At 46.7% G+C, this 14,210-nt stretch overlaps 17 non-coding genes across 17 annotated transcripts; all 17 read right to left on the bottom strand.

The window, feature by feature from the left end:
* Positions 1-6,600: 6,600 nt before the first annotated feature.
* Positions 6,601-6,673, bottom strand: TRNAA-AGC (transfer RNA alanine (anticodon AGC)). The gene has a single exon. It is a non-coding gene; the product is annotated as a tRNA-Ala (tRNA).
* Positions 6,674-7,033: 360 nt separating this feature from the next.
* Positions 7,034-7,106, bottom strand: TRNAA-AGC (transfer RNA alanine (anticodon AGC)). Its single transcript has one exon. It is a non-coding gene; the product is annotated as a tRNA-Ala (tRNA).
* Positions 7,107-7,323: 217 nt separating this feature from the next.
* Positions 7,324-7,396, bottom strand: TRNAT-AGU (transfer RNA threonine (anticodon AGU)). The gene has a single exon. It is a non-coding gene; the product is annotated as a tRNA-Thr (tRNA).
* A 362-nt stretch (positions 7,397-7,758) lies between these two features.
* Positions 7,759-7,831, bottom strand: TRNAA-AGC (transfer RNA alanine (anticodon AGC)). Its single transcript has one exon. It is a non-coding gene; the product is annotated as a tRNA-Ala (tRNA).
* Positions 7,832-8,334: 503 nt separating this feature from the next.
* On the bottom strand, positions 8,335-8,407 carry TRNAA-AGC (transfer RNA alanine (anticodon AGC)). Its single transcript has one exon. It is a non-coding gene; the product is annotated as a tRNA-Ala (tRNA).
* Positions 8,408-8,622: 215 nt separating this feature from the next.
* Positions 8,623-8,694, bottom strand: TRNAA-AGC (transfer RNA alanine (anticodon AGC)). Its single transcript has one exon. It is a non-coding gene; the product is annotated as a tRNA-Ala (tRNA).
* A 796-nt stretch (positions 8,695-9,490) lies between these two features.
* Positions 9,491-9,563, bottom strand: TRNAA-AGC (transfer RNA alanine (anticodon AGC)). Its single transcript has one exon. It is a non-coding gene; the product is annotated as a tRNA-Ala (tRNA).
* Positions 9,564-9,778: 215 nt separating this feature from the next.
* Positions 9,779-9,851, bottom strand: TRNAA-AGC (transfer RNA alanine (anticodon AGC)). The gene has a single exon. It is a non-coding gene; the product is annotated as a tRNA-Ala (tRNA).
* A 72-nt stretch (positions 9,852-9,923) lies between these two features.
* Positions 9,924-9,996, bottom strand: TRNAA-AGC (transfer RNA alanine (anticodon AGC)). The gene has a single exon. It is a non-coding gene; the product is annotated as a tRNA-Ala (tRNA).
* Positions 9,997-10,068: 72 nt separating this feature from the next.
* Positions 10,069-10,141, bottom strand: TRNAA-AGC (transfer RNA alanine (anticodon AGC)). The gene has a single exon. It is a non-coding gene; the product is annotated as a tRNA-Ala (tRNA).
* Positions 10,142-10,644: 503 nt separating this feature from the next.
* On the bottom strand, positions 10,645-10,717 carry TRNAA-AGC (transfer RNA alanine (anticodon AGC)). Its single transcript has one exon. It is a non-coding gene; the product is annotated as a tRNA-Ala (tRNA).
* A 215-nt stretch (positions 10,718-10,932) lies between these two features.
* Positions 10,933-11,005, bottom strand: TRNAA-AGC (transfer RNA alanine (anticodon AGC)). Its single transcript has one exon. It is a non-coding gene; the product is annotated as a tRNA-Ala (tRNA).
* A 1,082-nt stretch (positions 11,006-12,087) lies between these two features.
* Positions 12,088-12,160, bottom strand: TRNAA-AGC (transfer RNA alanine (anticodon AGC)). The gene has a single exon. It is a non-coding gene; the product is annotated as a tRNA-Ala (tRNA).
* A 72-nt stretch (positions 12,161-12,232) lies between these two features.
* TRNAA-AGC (transfer RNA alanine (anticodon AGC)) lies at positions 12,233-12,305 on the bottom strand. The gene has a single exon. It is a non-coding gene; the product is annotated as a tRNA-Ala (tRNA).
* Positions 12,306-13,389: 1,084 nt separating this feature from the next.
* Positions 13,390-13,462, bottom strand: TRNAA-AGC (transfer RNA alanine (anticodon AGC)). The gene has a single exon. It is a non-coding gene; the product is annotated as a tRNA-Ala (tRNA).
* A 217-nt stretch (positions 13,463-13,679) lies between these two features.
* On the bottom strand, positions 13,680-13,752 carry TRNAA-AGC (transfer RNA alanine (anticodon AGC)). The gene has a single exon. It is a non-coding gene; the product is annotated as a tRNA-Ala (tRNA).
* A 361-nt stretch (positions 13,753-14,113) lies between these two features.
* Positions 14,114-14,186, bottom strand: TRNAA-AGC (transfer RNA alanine (anticodon AGC)). Its single transcript has one exon. It is a non-coding gene; the product is annotated as a tRNA-Ala (tRNA).
* Positions 14,187-14,210: the final 24 nt, after the last annotated feature.

Raw genomic sequence — 14,210 nt, 5'->3', positions numbered from 1 at the left:
AAATGCCGGAGAAGGAAGCTTCGTCATGGCGTCCCTTCATATTTATAGCAGTTACCCCCTCTCTTCGGATCTCTCCCTTTGCCGCCAAGAAAAATTTCTCTAAATTTTCTGACTTACCTAAACTGTAATTTCAAGAGTTTTGAAAGTGACTACATGCTTGCTACATTTCTGGCGGTAGTGTTCATGGACATATAAAATTTTTACGGGTTCGATTTGTGAGATGATTGACCCCCTTTGATAGGCACTATATTTTTTGACTTGGCGTGGTCACGCCGTGTACACGCGCTTTGAAATAGTTCATAAAAATTACTTGAGATTCTTCCGCCGTCGACACGTGTGGTTGACGTCACGTACCCCAGAGCGTGGGACCGAAGGTAATCACCCCCTCGTCACGTGTCAAATCCATGCTATCAAGAATCCAACTTTAGTTTAATTATTACATTATGCATAATGTTCTTAGGGCACAAAGGTCATGGGTTCAATATATATTTACCAGATATTGTATTAGGAGTTGAAACATGGCTGAGCAATGATATAATGGAAATGGAGTGTGTATCGTTGAGATAGCATAGAAATGGTAGGAGAGGGAGTATTCGTTCTGGTGAAAGAAGAATTTGTAAGCTACGAAAATGTTAAAGATGGCCAACATGAAATTCTAGGTGTAAGGATCATCTCTAAATATAACAGGAAACGTGATGCCTTGGAGTGTACAGACCAGGAAAGAATAGCGCAGGCGCGGATTCAGAATTATTTGATAAGATAATCAGCTATGTTGGAAACGATAAGGAAAGGAACGTGATGGTAGCGGGCGTACACAGAATGTGGTGTGTGGTAAGAACTCAAACAGTGAATAATAAATGGTGAAGCCAGGTACCCACACTGCTACCACTCGCACGCGAGCGCTCTACCATCTGAGCTACATTCCCAATACGTTTTAGCAGTAGATCCCTCCGTACACAGCCCGTGGCCAGTGCTCCGAAATAAAATATTAAAGGATAAATGGAGACAATACAATCAAATACAATCAATAAAATCAATACTGATCTGCATTTAGGGCAGTCGCCCAGGTGGCAGATTCCCTATCTGTTGCTTTCCTAGCCTTTTCCGAAATGATTTCATAGAAATTGGAAATTTATTGAACATCTCCCTTGGTAAGTTATTCCAATCCCTAACTCCCCTTCCTATAAATGAATATTTGCCCCAGTTTGTCCTCTTGAATTCCAACTTTATCTTCATATTGTGATCTTTCCTACTTTTATAGACGCCATTGAAACCTATTCGTCTACTAATGTCATTCCACGCCATCTCTCCGCTGACAGCTCGGAACATACCACTTAGTCGAGCAGCTCTTCTTCTTTCTCTCAATTCTTCCCAACCCAAACATTGCAACATTTTTGTAACGCTACTCTTTTGTCGGAAATCACCCAGAACAAATCGAGCTGCTTTTCTTTGGATTTTTTCCAGTTCTTGAATCAGGTAATCCTGGTGAGGATCCCATACACTGGAACCATACTCTAGTTGGGGTCTTACCAGAGACTTATATGCACTCTCCTTTACATCCTTACTACAACCCCTAAACACCCTCATAACCATGTGCAGAGATCGGTACCCTTTATTTACAATCCCATTTATGTGATTACCCCGGTGAAGATCTTTCCTTATATTAACACCTAGATACTTACAATGATCCCCGAAAGGAACTTTCACCCCATCAACGCAGTAATTAAAACTGAGAGGACTTTTCCTATTTGTGAAACTCACAACCTGACTTTTAGCCCCGTTTATCAACATACCATTGTCTGCTGTCCATCTCACAATATTTTCGAGGTCACGTTGCAGTTGCTCACAATCTTGTAACTTATTTATCACTCTATAGAGAATAACATCATCCGCAAAAAGCCTTACATCCGATTCCACTCCTTTACTCATATCATTTATATATATAAGAAAACATAAAGGTCCGATAACACTGCCCTGAGGAACTCCCCTCTCAACTATTACAGGGTCAGACAAAGCTTCACCTACTCTAACTCTCTGAGATCTATTTTCTAGAAATATAGCAACCCATTCAGTCACTCTTTTGTCTAGTCCAATTGCACTCATTTTTGCCAGTAGCCTCCCATGATCCACCCTATCAAATGCTTTAGACATGTCAATCGCGATACAGTCCATTTGACCTCCAGAATCCAAGATATCTGCTATATCTTGCTGGAATCCTACAAGTTGAGCTTCAGTGGAATAACCTTTCCTAAAACCGAATTGCCTTCTATCGAACCAGTTATTAATTTCACAAACATGTCTAATATAATCAGAAAGAATGCCTTCCCAAAGCTTACATACAATGCATGTCAAACTTACTGGCCTGTAATTTTCAGCTTTATGTCTAACACCCTTTCCTTTATACACAGGGGCTACTATAGCAACTCTCCATTCATCTGGTATAGCTCCTTCGGCCAAACAATAATCAAATAAGTACTTCAGATATGGTACTATATCTCAACCCATTGTCTTTAGTATATCCCCAGAAATCTGATCAATTCCAGCCGCTTTTCTAGTTTTCAACTTTTGTATCTTATTGTAAATGTCATTGTTATCATATGTAAATTTTATTACTTCTTTGGCCTTAGTCTCTTCCTCTATCTCAACATTATCCTTGTAACGAACAATCTTTACATACTGCTGACTGAATACTTCTGCCTTTTGAAGATCCTCACATACACACTCCCCTTGTTCATTAATTATTCCTGGAATGTCCTTCTTGGAACCTGTTTCTGCCTTAAAATACCTATACATACCCTTCCATTTTTCACTAAAATTTGTATGACTGCCAATTATGCTTGCCATCATGTTATCCTTAGCTGCCTTCTTTGCTTGATTCAATTTTCTAGTAAGTTCCTTCAATTTCTCCTTACTTCCACAGCCATTTCTAACTCTATTTCTTTCCAGTCTGCACCTCCTTCTTAGTCTCTTTATTTCTCTATTATAATAAGGTGGGTCTTTACCATTCCTTACCATCCTTAAAGGTACAAACCTGTTTTCGCATTCCTCAACAATTTCTTTAAACCCATCCCAGAGTCTGTTTACATTTTTATTTACCGTTTTCCACCGATCATAGTTACTTTTTAGAAACTGCCTCATACCTGCTTTATCAGCCATATGGTACTGCCTAACAGTCCTAATTTTAAGACCTTCCTTTCTATCACATTTATTTTTAACTACCACAAAAACAGCTTCATGATCACTAATACCATCTATTACTTCAGTTTCCCTATAGAGCTCATCTGGTTTTATCAGCACCACATCCAAAATATTTTTCCCTCTGGTTGGTTCCATCACTTTCTGAATCAGCTGTCCATCCCATATTAACTTATTTGCCATTTGTTGGTCATGCTTCCTGTCGTTCGGATTTCCTTCCCAATTGACATCTGGCAAATTCAGATCTCCTGCTACAATCACATTTCTTTCCATGTCGTTTCCCACATAGCTGACTATCCTATCAAATAATTCCGAATCCGCATCAGTGCTACGCCAAGTATCGACAATGGTACTTCCCGTATGCTAAAGGAGCGCTCTACCATCTGAGCTACGTCCCCCTATACAGTACAGCGTTAGATTACTCCACACACAGCACGTGGTGTGTGTTCCGAACTCAATACATACATACATACATACATACATACATACATACATACATACATACATACATACATACATACATACATACATACATACATACATACATACATACATACATACATACATACATACATACATACATACATACATACATACATACATACATACATACATACATACATACATATATACATACATTATCATTATAGACTGTTATGCCTTTAGCGTTCAGTCTGCAAGCCTCTGCGAATTTACTAAACGTCGCCACTATCCTCGATTTGCAACTAGTGTTGTGGCCTCATTTAGTTCTATACCCCTATCTTTAAATCGTTAGAAACCGAGTCTAACCATCGTCGTCTTGGTCTCCCTCTACTCCTCTTACCCTCCATAGCAGAGTCCATTATTCTCCCAGGTAACCAATCCTCCTCAATTCGCCTCACATGACACCACCACCGAAGCCGGTTTATGCGTGCAGCTTCATCCATCGAGTTCATTAATAAATTACCATTTATCTCCTCATTCCGAGTACCCTCCTGCCATTGGTCCCACCTGTTTGTACCCAGAAATCATTCTTGCTACTTTCATGTCTCTTACTTCTAACTTATGAATAAGATATCCTGAGTCCATCCAGCTTTCGCTCTCGTAAAGCAAAGTTGGTCTGGAAACAGACCGATGTAAAGATAGTTTCGTCTGGGAACTGACTTCCTTCTTACAGAATACTACTGTTCGCAATTGCGAGCTCACTGCATTAGCTTTACTACACCTTGATTCAATCTCACTTACTATATTACCATCCTGGGAGAACACACAACCTAAATACTTGAAATTATCGACCTGTTGTAGCTTTGTATCACCAATCTGACATTCAATTCTGTTGAATTTCTTACCTACTGACATCAATTCAGTCTTCGAGAGGCTAATTTTCATACCATACTCATTGCACGTATTTTCAAGTTCCAAGATATTAGACTGCAGGCTTTCGGCACAGTCTCCCATTAAGACCAAGTCGTCAGCATAGCCCAAACCGCTTACTACATTTCCACCTAACAGAATCCCTCCCTGCCATTTTATACCTTTCAGCAGATGATCCATGTACTACGAACAGCAGAGGTGAAAGATTGCAGCCTTGTCCAACCCCTGTAAGTACCCTGAACAAAGAACTCATCCTACCATCAATTCTCACTGAAGCCCAATCGTCAACATAAATGCCTTTGATTGATTCAAATAATCTACCTTTCATTCCATAGTCCCCCAGTATAATGAATACTTTTCCCTCGGTACCCTGTCATGGGCTTTCTCTAGATCTACGAAACATAAACACAACTGCCTATTCCTCTCCTAGCATTGTTCAATTCCATGGCGCATACTGAAAATCTGATCCTGACAGCCTCTCTGTGGTCTGAAACCACACTGGTTTTCATCCAACTTCCTTTCAACGACTGATCGCACCCTCCCTTCCAAGATGCCAGTGAATACATTGCCTGGTATACTAATTAATGAGATACCTCGATAGTTGTTGCAATCCTTCCTGTTCCCTTACTTATAGATAGGTGCAATTACTGCTTTTGTCCAATCTGAAGGTACCTTACCAACACTCGACGCTAGTTTTACTACTCTATGAGGCCATTTCATCAATGCCTTCCCACTATACTTCACTACTTCAGGTCTAATTTCATCTATTCCTGCTACTTTATGACAATGGAGTTTATTTACCATCCTTTCCACTTCCTCAAGCATAATTTCCCCAACACCATTTTCCTCCTCCCCATGAGCTTGGCTGTTTGCAACACCACAATGATGATTTCCTTTTACATTGAGGAGATGTTCAAAATATTCTCTCCACCTCCCCAGTGATTCCCTGGGATCTATTATGAGTTCACCTGAATTACTCAAAACACTGTTCATTTCCTTTTTCCCTCCCTTCCTAAGATTATTTATTACAGTCCAGAACTGTTTCCCTGCTGCTTGACCTAGCCTTTCCAGGTTATTACCAAAATCATCCCACAAATTTATTTTGGCCTAAAATGTTTGGGGTCCAACCTGGGACAAACTTATGCGGTAGATCACTCAGTACAGAGCACGTAGTGTGTGCTCCGAACTCAAAGAGTGAATAAAAATTGGAGACGCCAGGTATCGATCCTGGTACCTCTGGCATGCTAAGCGAGCGCTCTACCATCTGAGGTTAGACTACTCAGTACACACCACGTACTGTGGGTTCCGAGCTCAAAGAGTGAATAAGAATTGGAGACGCCAGGTATCGATCCTGGTACCTCTCGCATGCTAAGCGAGCGCTCTACCATCTGACCTACGTCCCCTATGCAGCGAGGTCAGCACTCCGTACACAGCACGTAGTGTGTGTTACGAACTGAAAGAGTGAATAAAAATTGGAGAGGCCAGGTATCGATCCTGGTACCTCTCGCATGCTAAGCGAGCGCTCTACCATCTGAGCTACGTCCCCTATGCAGCGAGGTTGGACTACTCCGTACACAGCACGTAGTGTGTGTTCCGAACTCAAAGAGAGAATAAAAATCGTAGACGCCAGGTATCGATCCTGGTACCTCCCGCATGCTAAGCGAGCGCTCTACCATCTGAGCTACGTCCCCTATGCAGCGAGGTTAGACTACTCCGTACACAGCACGTAGTGTGTGTTCCGAACTGAAAGAGTGAATAAAAATTGGAGTCGCCAGGTATCGATCCTGGTACCTCTCGCATGCTAAGCGAGCGCTCTACCATCTGAGCTACGTCACCTACGCAGCGAGGTTGGACTTATCCGTACACAGCACATAGTGTGTGTCCCGAACTGAAAGAGTGATAAAAATTGGAGACGCCGGGTATCGACCCTGGTACCTCTCGCATGCTAAGCGAGCGCTCTACCATCTGAGCTACGTCCCCTATGCAGCAAGGTAAGACTACTCCGTACACAGCACGTAGTGTGTGTTCCGAACTCAAAGAGTGAATAAGAATTGGAGACGCCAGGTATCGATCCTGGTACCTCTCGCATGCTAAGCGAGCACTCTACCATCTGAGCTACGTCCCCTATGCAGCGAAGTCAGCACTCCGTACACAGCACGTACTGTGTGTTCCGAACTCAAAGATTGAATAAAAATAGGAGACGCCAGGTATCGATCCTGGTACCTCTCGCATGCTAAGCGAGCGCTCTGCCCTCTGAGATACGTCCCCTATGCTGCGAGGTTAGACTACTCCGTACACAGCACGTAGTGTGTGTTCCGAAATCAGAGAGTGAATAATAATTGGAGACGCCAAGTATCGATCCTGGTACCTCTCGCATGCTAAGCGAGCGCTCTACAATCTGAGCTACGCCCCCTTTGCAACGAGGTTAGACTACTCCGTACACAGCACGTTGTGTGTGTTCCGAACTGAAAGAGTGAATAAAAATTGGAGACGCCAGGTATCGATCCTGGTACCTCTCGCGTGCTAAGCGAGCGCTCTACCATGTGAGCTACGTCCCCTATGCAGCGAGGTTAGACTACTCCGTACACAGCACGTAGTGTGTGTTCCGAACTGAAAGAGTGAATATAAATTGGAGAGGCCATGAATCGATCCTGGTACCTCTTGCATGCTAAGCGAGGGCTCTACCATCTGAGCTACGTCCCCTATGCAGCGAGGTTAGACTTCTCCGTACACAGCACGTAGTGTGTGTTCCGAACTCAAGGAGCGAATAAAAATTGGAGACGCCAGGTATCGATCCTGGTACCTCTCGCATACTAAGCAAGCGCTCTACCATCTGAGCTACGTCACCTATGCAGCGAGGCTAGACTACTCCGTACACAGTACGTAGCGTGTGTTCCTAACTCAAAGAGTGAATAAAAATTGGAGAGGCCGGGTATCGATCCTGGAACCTCTCGCATGCTAAGCGAGCGCTCTACCATCTGAGCTACGTCCCCTATGCAGCGAGGGTAGGTTTCTCCGTACACAGCACGTAGTGTGTGTTCCGAACTCAAAGAGTGAATAAAAATTGGAGACGCCAGGTATCGATCCTGGTACCTCTCGCAAGCTAAGCGAACACTCTACCATCTGAGCTACGTCACCTATGCAGCGAGGTTAGACTACTCCGTACACAGCTCGTAGTGTGTGTTCCGAACTCAAAGAGTGAATAAGAATTGGAGACGCCAGGTATCGATCCTGGTACCTCTCGCATGCTAAGCGAGCGCTCTACCATCTGAGCTACGTCCCTATGCAGCGAGGTCAGCACTCCGTATACAGCACGTAGTGTGTGTCCCGAACTCAAAGATTGAATAAAAATTGGAGTCGCCAGGTATCGATCCTGGAACCTCTCGCATGCTAAGCGAGCACCCTACCATCCGAGCTACGTCCCTATGCAGCGAGGTTAGACTACTCCGTACACAGCACGGAGTGTGTGTTCTGAACTCAAAGAGTGAATAAAAATTGTAGTCGCCAGATTTCGACCCTGGTACCTCTCGCATGCTAAGTGAGCGCTCTACCACCTGAGCTACGTCCCCTATGCAGCGAGGTTACACTACTCAGTACACAGCACGTAGTGTGTGTTCCGAAATCAAAGGGTGAAGAATAATTGGAGTCGCCAGGTAACGATCCTCGTACCTATCGCATGCTATGCGAGCGCTCTACCATCTGAGTTACGTCCCCTACGCAGCGAGGTTAGACTACTCCGTACACAGCACATAGTGTGTGTTCCGAACTCAAAGAGTGAATAAGAATTGGAGACGCCAGGTATCGACCCTGGTACCTCTCGCATGCTAAGCGAGCGCTCTACCATCTGAGCTACGTCCCCTATGCAGCGAGGTCAGCACTCAGTACACAGTACGTAGTGTGTGTCCCGAACCCAAAGATTGAATAAAAATTGGAGTCGCCAGGTATCGATCCTGGTACCTCTCGCACGCAAAGCGAGCGCTCTACCGTCTGAGCTACGTCCCCTATGCAGCGAGTTTAGACTACTCCGTACACAGCGCGTAGTGTGTGTTCCGAACTGAAAGAGTGAATAAGAATTGGAGACGCCAGGTATCGATCCTGGTACCTCTCGCATGCTAAGCGAGCGCTCTACCATCTGAGCTACGTCCCATATGCAGCGAGGTTGCACTACTCAGTACACAGTACGTAGTGTGTGTCCCGAACCCAAAGATTGAATAAAAATTGGAGTCGCCAGGTATCGATCCTGGTACCTCTCGCACGCAATGCGAGCGCTCTACCGTCTGAGCTACGTCCCCTATGCAGCGAGTTTAGACTACTCCGTACACAGCGCGTAGTGTGTGTTCCGAACTGAAAGAGTGAATAAGAATTGGAGACGCCAGGTATCGACATTGGTACCTCTCGCACGCAAAGCGAGCGCTCTACCGTCTGAGCTACGTCCCCTATGCAGCGAGTTTAGACTACTCCGTACACAGCGCGTAGTGTGTGTTCAGAACTGAAAGAGTGAATAAAAATAGGAGACGCCAGGTATCGATCGTAGTACCTCTCGCATGCTAAACGAGCACCCTACCATCCGACCTACGTCCATTATGCAGCGAGGTTAGACTACTCCGTACACAGCACGCAGTGTGTGTTCCGAACTCAAAGAGTGAATAAAAATTATAGTCGCCAGATATCATTACTGGTACCTCTCGCATGCTCAGCGTTCGCTCTACCAACTGAGCTACGTCCCCTATGCAGCGAGGTCAGCACTCCGTACACAGCACGTAGTGTGTGTCCCGAACTCAAAAATTGAATAAAAATTGGAGTCGCCAGGTATCGATCCTGGTACCTCTCGCACGCAAAGCGAGCGCTCTACCATCTGAGCTACGTCCCCTATGCAGCGAGGTTAGACTACTCCGTACACAGCACGTAGTGTGTGTTCCGAACTCAAAGAGTGAATAAGAATTGGAGACGCCAGGTATCGACCCTGGTACCTCTCGCATGCTAAGCGAGCGCTCTACCATCTGAGCTACGTCCCCTATGCAGCGAGGTCAGCACTCAGTACACAGTACGTAGTGTGTGTCCCGAACCCAAAGATTGAATAAAAATTGGAGTCGCCAGGTATCGATCCTGGTACCTCTCGCACGCAAAGCGAGCGCTCTACCGTCTGAGCTACGTCCCCTATGCAGCGAGTTTAGACTACTCCGTACACAGCGCGTAGTGTGTGTTCCGAACTGAAAGAGTGAATAAGAATTGGAGACGCCAGGTATCGATCCTGGTACCTCTCGCATGCTAAGCGAGCGCTCTACCAACTGTGCTACGTCCCCTATGCAGCCAGGTTAGACTACTCCGTACACAGCACATAGTGTGTGTTCCGAACTCAAAGGGTGAATAGAAATTGGAGACGCCAGGTATCGATCCTGGTACCTCTCGCATGCTAAGCGAGCGCTCTACCAACTGAGCTACGTCCCCTATGCAGCGAGGTTAGACTACTCCGTACACAGCACATAGTGTGTGTTCCGAACTCAAAGGGTGAATAAAAATTGGAGACGCCAGGTATCGATCCTGGTACCCCTCGCATGCTAAGCGAGCGCTCTACCATCTGAGCTACGCCCCCTGCGCAGCGAGATTAGACTACTCCGTACACAGCACGTTGTGTGTGTTCCGAACTGAAAGAGTGAATAAAAATAGGAGACGCCAGGTATCGATCGTAGTACCTCTCGCATGCTAAACGAGCACCCTACCATCCGACCTACGTCCCCTATGCAGCGAGGTTAGACTCCTCCGTACACAGCACGCAGTGTGTGTTCCGAACTCAAAGAGTGAATAAAAATTATAGTCGCCAGATATCATTACTGGTACCTCTCGCATGCTAAGCGTTCGCTCTACCAACTGAGCTACGTCCCCTATGCAGCGAGGTCAGCACTCCGTACACAGCACGTAGTGTGTGTCCCGAACTCAAAAATTGAATAAAAATTGGAGTCGCCAGGTGTCGATCCTGGCACCTCTCGCACGCAAAGCGAGCGCTCTACCGTCCGAGCTACGCCCTATGCAGCGAGGTTAGACTACTCCGTACACAGCACGTAGTTTGTGTTCCGAAGTGAAAGAGTGAATAAGAATTGGAGACGCCAGGTATCGATCCTGTTACCTCTCGCACGCTAAGCGAGCGCTCTACCATCTGAGCTACGTCCCCTATGCAGCGAGGTCAGCACTCCGTACACAGCACGTAGTGTGTGTCCCGAACTCAAAGATTGAATAAAAATTGGAGTCGCCATGTATCGATCCTGGTACCTCTCGCACGCAAAGAGTGCGCTCTACCGTCTGAGCTACGTCCCCTATGCAGCGAGGTTAGACTACTCCGTACACAGCGCGTAGTGTGTGTTCCGAAATGAAAGAGTGAATAAGAATCGGAGACGCCAGGTATCGATCCTGGTACCTCTCGCATGCTAAGCGAGCGCTCTACCAACTGAGCTACGTCCCCTATGCAGCGAGGTTAGACTACTCCATACACAGCACATAGTGTGTGTTCCGAACTCAAAGGGTGAATGAAAATTGGAGACGCCACGTATCGATCCTGGTACCTCTCGCATGCTAAGCGAGCGCTCTACCATCTGAGCTACGCCCCCCGCGCAGCTAGATTAGACTATTCCGTACACAGCACGTTGTGTGTGTTCCGAACTGAAAGAGTGAATAAAAATTGGAGACGCCAGGTATCGATCGTAGTACCTCTCGCATGCTAAACGAGCACCCTACCATCCGACCTACGTCCCCTATGCAGCGAGGTTAGACCACTCCGTACACAGCACGTAGTGTGTGTTCCGAACTCAAAGAGTGAATAAAAATTTTTGTCGCCAGATATCGATACTGGTACCTCTCGCATGCTAAGCGAGCGCTCTACTAACTGAGCTACGTCCCCTATGCAGCGAGGTCAGCACTCCGTACACAGCACGTAGTGTGTGTCCCGAACTCAAAGATTGAATAAAAATTGGAGTCGCCAGGTATCGATCCTGGTACCTCTCGCACGCAAAGCGAGCGCTCTACCGTCTGAGCTAAGACCCCCATGCAGCGAGGGTAGACTACTTCGTACACAGCACGTAGTGTGTGTTCCGAACTCAAAGAGTGAATTGATATTGGAGACGCCATGTATCGATCCTGGTACTTCTAGCATGCTAAGCGAGCGCTCTACCATCAAAGCTTCGTCCCTATGCAGCGAGGTTAGACTACTGCGTAAACAGCACGTACTGTGTGTTCCGAACTCAGAGAGTGAATAAAAATTGGAGACGCCAGGTATCGATCTTGGTACCTCTCGCATGCTAGGCGAGCGCTGTACCATCTGAGCTACGTCCCCTATGCAGCGAGGTCAGGACTCCGTACACAGCACGTAGTGTGTGTCCCGAACTCAAAGATTGAATAAAAATTGGAGTCGCCAGGTATCGATTCCGGTACCTCTCGCATGCTAAGCGAGCACCCTACCATCCGAGCTACGTCCCCTATGCAGAGAGGTTAGACTACTCCGTACACAGCACGTAGTGTGTGTTCCGAACTGAAAGAATGAATATGATTTGGAGACGCCAGGTATCGATCCTGGTACCTCTCGCATGCTAAGCGAGCGCTCTACCAACTGAGCTACGTCCCCTATGCAGCGAGGTTAGACTACTCCATACACAGCACATAGTGTGTGTTCCGAACTCAAAGAGTGAATAAGAATTGGAGACGCCAGGTATCGATCCTGGTACCTCTCGCATGCTAAGCGAGCGCTCTACCATCTGAGCTACGCTCCCTGCGCAGCTAGATTAGACTACTCCGTACACAGCACGTTGTGTGTGTCCGAACTGAAAGAGTGAATAAAAATTGGAGACGCCAGCTATCGATCGTAGTACCTCTCGCATGCTAAACTAGCACCCTACCATCCGACCTACGTCCCCTATGCAGCGAGGTTAGACTACTCCGTACACAGCACGTAGTGTGTGTTCCGAACTCAAAGAGTGAATAAAAATTATAGTCGCCAGATATCGATACTGGTACCTCTCGCATGCTAAGCGAGCGCTCTACCAACTGAGCTACGTCCCCTATGCAGCGAGGTCAGCACTCCGTACACAGCACGTAGTGTGTGTTCCGAACTGAAAGAGTGAATAAGAATTGGAGACGCCAGGTATCGATCGTGGTACCTCTCGCATGCTAAGCGAGCACCCTACCATCCGACCTACCTCCGATATGCAGCGAGGTTAGACTACTTCGTACACAGCACGTAGTGTGTGTTCCGAACTCAAAGAGTGAATTTATATTGGAGACGCCAGGTACCGATCCTGGTACTTCTAGCATGCTAAGCGAGCGCTCTACCATCAAAGCTTCGTCCCCTATGCAGCGAGGTTAGACTACTCCTTAAACAGCACGTACTGTGTGTTCCGAACTCAAAGAGTGAATGAAAATTGGAGACGCCAGTTATCGATCCTGGTACCTCTCGCATGCTGAGCGAGCGCTCTACCATCTGAGCTACGTCCCCTATGCAGCGAGGTCAGCACTCCGTACAAAGCACGTATTTTGTGTCCCGAACTCAAAGATTGAATAAAAATTGGAGTCGCCCGGTATCGATCCTGGTACCTCTCGCATGCTAAGCGAGCGCTCTACCAACTGAGCTACGTCCCCTATGCAGCGAAGTTAGACTACTCCGTACACAGCACGTAGTGTGTGTTCCAAACTCAAAGATTGAATAAAAATTACAGTCGCCAGGTATCGATCCTGGTACCTCTCGCATGCTAAGCGAGCGCTCTACCAACTGAGCTACGTCCCCTATGCAGCGAGGTTAGACTACTCCGTACACAGCACGTAGTGTGTGTTCCGAACTGAAAGAGAGTGAATAAAAATTGGAGACGCCAGGTATCGATCCTGGTACCTCTCGCTTGCTAAGCGAGCGCTCTACGAACTGAGCTACGTCCCCTATGCAGCGAGGTTAGACTACTCCGTACACAGCACGTAGTGTGTGTTCCGAACTGAAAGATGGAATAAAAATTATAGTCGCCAGATTTCGACCCTGGTACCTCTCGCATGCTAAGCGAGCGCGCTACCAACTGAGCTACGGCCGCTATGCAGCGAGGTTACACAACTCAGTACACAGCACGTAGTGTGTGTTCCGAACTCAAAGGGTGAATAGAAATTGGAGACGCCAGGTATCGATCCTGGTACCTCTCGCATGCTAAGCGAGCGCTCTACCATCTGAGCTACGTCCCCTATGCAGCGAGGGTACACTACTCAGTACACAGCACGTAGTGTGTGTTCCGAACTCAAAGGGTGAATAGAAATTGGAGACGCCAGGTATTGATCCTGGTACCTCTCGCATGCTAAGCGAGCGCTCTACCATTTGAGCTACGCCCCTATGCAGCGAGGTTACACTACTCAGTACACAGCACGTAGTGTGTGTTCCGAACTCAAAGGGTGAATAGAAATTGGAGTCGCCAGGTAACGATCCTGGTACCTACCGCATGCTAAGCGAGCTCTCTACCATCTGAGTTACGTCACCTACGCAGCGAGGTTAGACTACTCCGTACACAGCATGTAGTGTGTGTTCCGAACTCAAAGAGTGAACAAGAATTGGAGACGCCAGGTATCGATCCTGGTACCTCTCGCATGCTAAGCGAGCGCTCTACCATCTGAGCTACGTCCCCTATGCAGCGAGGTCAGCACTCAGT

This window comes from Anabrus simplex, chromosome 1, assembly GCF_040414725.1.
Source record: "Anabrus simplex isolate iqAnaSimp1 chromosome 1, ASM4041472v1, whole genome shotgun sequence".
NCBI lineage: Eukaryota > Metazoa > Arthropoda > Insecta > Orthoptera > Tettigoniidae > Anabrus > Anabrus simplex.
The sequence above is the reverse complement of the archived record's forward strand: the minus strand, read 5'-3'. Positions and strand labels throughout refer to the sequence as shown.